Source organism: Hevea brasiliensis, unplaced genomic scaffold, assembly GCF_030052815.1.
Source record: "Hevea brasiliensis isolate MT/VB/25A 57/8 unplaced genomic scaffold, ASM3005281v1 Scaf269, whole genome shotgun sequence".
NCBI lineage: Eukaryota > Viridiplantae > Streptophyta > Magnoliopsida > Malpighiales > Euphorbiaceae > Hevea > Hevea brasiliensis.
The window spans coordinates 65,910-73,052 of NW_026614772.1; the positions used below are offsets into that span (position 1 = coordinate 65,910).

The 7,143-nt window shown below is 23.8% G+C and overlaps 1 pseudogene; it reads left to right on the plus strand.

Annotated features, from left to right (window-relative positions):
* The first annotated feature begins 3,016 nt into the window (after window positions 1-3,016).
* On the plus strand, window positions 3,017-4,339 carry LOC131176911 (flavonol sulfotransferase-like; annotated as a pseudogene).
* The last annotated feature ends 2,804 nt before the right edge of the window (window positions 4,340-7,143 follow it).

The following is a 7,143-nucleotide window of genomic DNA, read 5'->3' on the forward strand; positions in this document are numbered from 1 at the left end:
AATACACATGATTCCAAAATTATTCATATCAAATAATTACAAGAATATAATCAAATACCCATACAAAAGTCTCTGAGTAGTCCCCGCAATCAGCAACTAGCTTTGCTGCTTTTTCCTTGCCTCTATCTGTAACAGCAAAAACTTTACTACTTTTTCCTTGCCTCTATCTGCAACAGCAAAAGAAGCTATCACTGAGTATAAAAATACTTAGTGGTGTACAATAAAATGTAAAATGCATCATATAAAACATTTATGAACAATTCACAATTTAAAAATCTCACAATCACATTTCCAAATTTTTCAAAACTCATTATAGCACAGTTTTGGTTAAACAATTTAATAAATACAGTGTTGTCAATTCATATACAACTTAAGCTATGACACAAAATTTCCGATTAATGCCATGTTGTACACCACGACAAAGTGATCTACAACCTCACTAATCGAAATCAATGAGGGAAGTGGCTAGCTAGCTAATGAGTACTTCCGATCTTAACCTCAGCTGGTAAGCCAGAGAGGGAGGAAAATAAACGATCTCAACCCCATAAATGGAGGAGGAATTATGTGATACTGTCATGTTAAGTGTGAATCCAAAATCAATTTAAAACAATTATTTCCCGGCTCATTTAACCTTTTAAGTTCTGTTTTTCTTATTTATACTTACCAATCTGGCAATCACTAATTATTTGCATTCAGGACTTATCTATATATCTTATACATGGTTCTACTTTCCTTAATTATCCGGACCGACACCGGTCACCAAAATAGTAAAATATACCAGGCCATGCAAATAGGGGTGTTACAGGATGCAAATGGAAATTAATGTAGGGGGATAGGTCAGTGCAAGTTAGGATTTAATCATGAAAATTGAGGTAATAATGACAATAATAAAGATACTTAAAAATAAAATAAAAAGAGAATTAAATAAAAATTGAATTAAATACTTAACATAAAAGATAATAATAATTACTATAATCATAAAGCATAATAATCTCTCCAAGTGTCACGTGTCAAAAATAAAAGAAAACTGTACACATGACAATACCAAGAAAAATTCTATCTGCTTTATATATAGATAACAATACCCTCTAGTGAACATTCGATTAATTGAATTAAACTGAATTAAATTTTAACTAATTTAATTATTAATCAATTTTAAAAATATTAATTGAATTGAACAAAAATTAAGAAAAAATTGAATTTAACTGAAATTAAAAAAAAAATAAAAAAAAACTCGACCGGTTATGACTATAGCAAAGAAAAATGAAGACTTTTGCGGTTTACAAATTTGGGAATGAGCATGGCTTATGGAAAAACCTAATTAAAGAGAAATGAAAGGTTGGACTACGAGAACAAAGGGTGGGGAAGGGATTAGCTCAAAAATATAAAGAAAAATTAAAATTTTTTTTTAATTTATGAAATAAAAAAGTTTATATATATGATTATAAAAAAGTGTTTATTTTAATAGATTTAAAACTTTATAGTTTTAGATTGAGAATTTTATTAAAATTAAATATTTTTTGGCTTATGGTTAATACGTATTCCTCAATAAATATTTATTTAGTCATGTAATTAGTCAAATCATTTAAAATTTATATGATTTATGTTTTAAATATATAATTTATAAACAATTGTATATCTTATTTTTTTAAAAAAAATACTTTTTATTGGATTATTAAGAAAGCATATTTTACAATGAAAGTTTTAATAATCTGTTACTCAGTTCAAAGATGGTTGAAAATATTTTAATTTATATTATTAACGTTGATTAATATTTAAAGAGTAATAATTATCAGTTCACAAATTCTCCTTCCCATATAAAATAGGATTAACTTAAAGGAGTTTGATGAAACATTCAGTTGATTTAAGCCATATATTTGTTTAAAAATGAACCTTTTTTTATTCAAATTAATTAACGTGGATTTTATTTACTGAATATGTTTTATCTACACCTTGATATATACACTCAATCAATTTACAGATGTCACATTATATAAAATTATGATGGGTCCTATCTAAAATCATGATAGAGCCTATCTAAAATTATAGTTTATTAAATTTCCATTGATTGTGTACAAGTATTTTCTTTATTTAATTTTTAAAGTAATTTTAAATAATTTATTATTGATAAATTGATAATATAAATATATTTTATATTATGAGATTGATGAAATTATTAATATAACATCTATGTAATTAATTGGAAAGATTTTAGGAATTATTATATTTCTAATTCTAAATTAAAATTTATAATAGAATTTCTCACATAAATAATATTTTTAAAATAAAATTTATAGTTTAAAAAAATTTTAATTTATATTATTTATTTAAATATATTTTAAAAAAATTAACAGAAAATTACACATAAAAAAGTTTAATTATATGTAACGACTATAAACACGTTCTAAAAAACTAGCTGTGTTAAAAGTTTTAAAGTTCACAATTTATAAATACATATAATTATGAAAATAAAATAAAAATTGTTAAAAATAAAATGCAAGTTGCTTAAAGGGGCAAAGGCTTAAAGGTGTAAAATTATCATGTAAGAATAGAGAGAACTTAAAATTATCGTAATTTTAAAAATAATTTATTTTTATCATTAATTTATGTGTGTGTATTCTACATATTAAAAAAAATATTGTATTTGTTGACAAGTGCTTGTCCCTAGCTATTGGCTTTTCCTTGATCAAATCTGTGAGGAATCATTACTTTTGCAACTTATCCTCACATTTTGTCGGCACGATGAAATTAAATTTAAAATATAACATTTGATTAATTAGATTTAGAAATTAATAAATTGAATTAATTTGTCTCAAATATATTTATAATACGCGCTAATAGCATTATTATCTAGTTTTTGAAATTTTATAAAAATAATAAGTAAATTCTTATATTTTTAACAAATTTTTTTTTTGAAAAATACTTTTTAAAAAACTATATTTGGAATTTTTTTTAATTGTTGACAAGAATTTATAAATCAGCCCTAATCATTCATGTGTTTTTTCCTATATAATAGATGTAGTCCATATGAGTTTTTTGATAAATGGTTCTTGAGAGTTGAGGGGATTTGCTTTCATTCATGGAACCATCTTCAATCTTATCCAATAAAAGTGAGGCTCCTGTTTCAGGAACCAGCGCATCTTCAACAAATCATACAAAGTATAAGGAGATCATCTCGACTCTTCCTCGAATTGAAGATAGATGGCTTCAATCTCAGCAACTCCATGAATACCAAGGCTTTTGGTGCGGTCAAAATATACTTGAAGGCATCATGTCTGCACAGGAACACTTCAAAGCTCAACCTACTGATATTTTCAGTTGCAGCCATCCAAAATCTGGAACAACTTGACTTAAAGCCCTGTCTTTTGCTGTTCTGACAAGAAAACGTTTTAGCTATTCCTCTACAAATCCTTTGCTTTCTGAGCTTCCACATGATGTTATGCCCTTTATTGATATTTTAGCATTCACTGATATTACCAGCAGAGACCCTGAACTTCCACTTTTGTCCACTCACATGCCTTACACTTCCTTGCCCAAGTCCATTGTAGAGTGTAAGTGTAAAATTATTTACATCTGCAGGGATCCCAAGGATTTGTTTATTTCATTGTGGCACTTTACTGGTAAGTTAAGAGGTACAAGCGCAGAAACCTTTCCATTGGAGGAGGCATGTCAGAAATTTTGTGGAGGACTCCATAATTATGGCCCTTACTGGGATCATGTTTTGGGTTATTGGAAAGCAAGCCTTCAATTTCCCGAGAGAATGCTCTTCATCAAATATGAAGATCTGCAAAATGACACCTTCTCCTATGTCAAGAGAATGGCAGAGTTCATGGGTTGCCCTTTCTCCATGGAAGAAGAAAGACAAGGATTAGTGCAAAAAGTCGTCGACTTGTGCAGCTTTGAGATTCTTAGCAATTTGGAGGTGAATAAGAGTAAAAAGCACAGCTCTGCAGCCGGACAATATTTGAAAATTGAAAAGAGAGCATTTTTTAGGAAAGGTAAGGTTGGTGATTGGGAGAACTATTTGACAGCTGAAATGGCAGCTACAATTGATCAAATAACTGAACAGAAGTTCTGTGGTTCTGGCTTGTCTTTTAAAGCTCCATAAACATCTTTGTGTCAGTGCCATAATTTTGCTTGTGTTTTAGAATGGTCTGGTATGCTCTTATAGCTTAGAATGATTGCAGCTATTATCTTTAGTTTTTAATAAAAATTAATTTGAATGTTTATCACTCTTCTGTGATCAACCCAAATATGTTTTTAATGATATGAATGAAGGCTTGTACTCGTCTAAGTTTGCAATAAAAATTTGTCAGCTATTCAGTCTTTGGGATTACAATATGATCGGATATTTTGGATATTCAATTCAGATATACCCATATTGTATTTGGATTTTATGTATTGGAAGAAGAAGAAGAAGATGGGATTTAGATATACCCATATTATATTTGGATTTTATGTATTTGAAGAAGAAGAAGAAGTTTCAGCGTCTCGAAAGCGAAGGAAGACAAATTTCTTTACGGGTAATGTGAGGACAAACTTTGCGGGAAAAAAGAAAAGCGAGGGCAAAGATGCTTTGGATAAGGAGTGTCTTAATTTCTTTTGCTTGATGGAGTAACTCACCTCCTCTTCTTGAACTTCTTGTAGCTAGCTACTAATTTTAATTTGCTATTAATATATATAATTGTCTTTAGTGTTAAATTGGGAAAATTATATAATTTTTAAAAATCTTTAGAACTTATTTTAATTAAATTTAAAATTAAACTAATTTTCTTACATAATACTTAACCTTAAGTCTAAAAAAACATCCGGTAGAGAAGTTATTATATACAAATTTAATGGTAAGTTATCCATTATTAATACTTTTAGTACTGAAAAGCTATTCAATAAAGATTTGACACCTCTTATTCCATGCAAAATTTATAAACAAATTTTAATTTTAAATATTTCTATAAAATTAAAATTTAAAATTATTTTAATAGTAATTATATTTATATTAAAAATTTTATTATAATTTTATATTTCTAATTCTATGAGTATTAAAAATTATTTATTACAATAAAATTAATAAATAGTATTAAATATCGAATCTCATTTATATTAATTTATATTTTAATTATTCTAAATATTTACAAATTTATAATATTAAATTATAAAATTACTCTTAAAAAGTAACTATTTAATTAACATAATTATAAAACTATTATTATTAAAAAAAATACCTATTTAATTGAATAAAAAATTTGTATTTGTCTCAGTAGATATAAAATTCTAGTCTTGTTTAATGACAAATATTTTATTTGTTATAAATTTGTAGCTATTTTTTAAAATATTAATAATGGATAACTTTTATATTTATACACTCTATTTTCCTGTAATAAAACTGAAGCTTAATTAATTTTGACTAATATTTTTTTTCAATATATTTCTTTTATCTTTTATTTTCTAACCAGCAAAATCTATTTATAAGTCTTTAAATTTTTTACGTTTTTGTATGTGATAGGTATCATTCTTATAAGAGTAGTTGCATGCAAATGTGATTAATAAGATTTTATTATATTATCAATTTTAAATAAAATCTATATTCTTGCAAATTCAATGATATTTGTATATAAATAGACTAAGATAGATTGATTTTTCTTTTTTTTTTTTTCATTTTAATATTGATGTATTTTATAATATTTGAGATGATTAATATCATTTTTACATAAGAATGCATTTTATATGTGATTGCATGAGATTTTAATTTTTTGGGTCTATTAATTATTTTAAATGTAGATTAATTATAATTTATTATTATCCTTACATGCATGAACATATTTTTTTATTTTTAATTTATCAATCCATCTTAGTTAGATTGTTAATTTTGACTACAAGATTATAAGAAATCCTAGTTATATTTTTATATATATTTATGTAAAAAGTTATACTCATCTCGTTATTAATTTTAAGTTGTTATAGTTTAAATTTTTAAAATAATAAAAAGGAAAGAAATATATGGAAAGGAAAAAAAACACAATTTGACTACTTTAGAGTATTAATTATATAATAAATATGAATTAATTAAAAATACATGATTATATTTATGTTAACCTATAATGTATTTAAAACATATATAATATAATTTATAATTTTAAAAAATATTTATAAATATATTAAATATTTTTAAAATTGTTTATATTAAACTGACAATATAAAGTTTCAAGATATCAATATAAAGAAAATGAAAATTTTATAATGATAATTCACCAAATTACTGGATACAATTTAAAAGTTATCCTATTTTCTAATTTTATAAATAATCTTTTTCACGTTAATCTAAGTTATACTATCTCTTTATGTAATTAATATTATTTTAAATTACAAAAAATATAATATAAGCAAGTTAAACTTTTTTCAAAATAAAATAACAAAATTTACATAAATTTAATTTTTTATTAATTTATTTTAATTTTTAAATATTTTCATCCATTTATATGTTTAAAACATATTATTATATATTTTTTATTAAATTACATTCAATTTGATAATTATGTTATTATTATATATAACACATAACTTTTATAAAAATATGATAAGATAAAAAGCATACTAATTTTAAATTAAAAAATAATTTTATTTATATAATTAATTAAAATAATATTAAAATTAATATTTAATAATATTATGATAATATTATATTATATAAAAAATAAAAAAATTATATATAAAAAATTAAATAACAAATATGCACAACGAGAATAATACCGTGCAATACACATGACAGAAAATATTAGAATTATAATGGTACTTGCATTCTGTTGACTTTTAAGATTCTATCCTTTATTGAGTTTTTTTTTTTTTAAATGAAAGTTATTATGTAATTTTATAATTAAAATTTTTTAGCCTAATAAAATTTTAAAATTAAAAAAAAAATTCAAATGAAATGAATAAAATTTATCTAATCCAAACTCAAATAATGAAATCATATTAAAAACTACTCTTTTTTTTCCAATTATAACTAATTTTTAATCAGCTCCAATAAAATCTCTATTAAAATAAGCTAACGTGAAACACCTGAATTGAGGAGAAGATGCTACAAAGACAATATATTTTCTTTTTTTTTTTGTTTTTTTTTTAAATTTGGGTCCATATCCTTAAGAA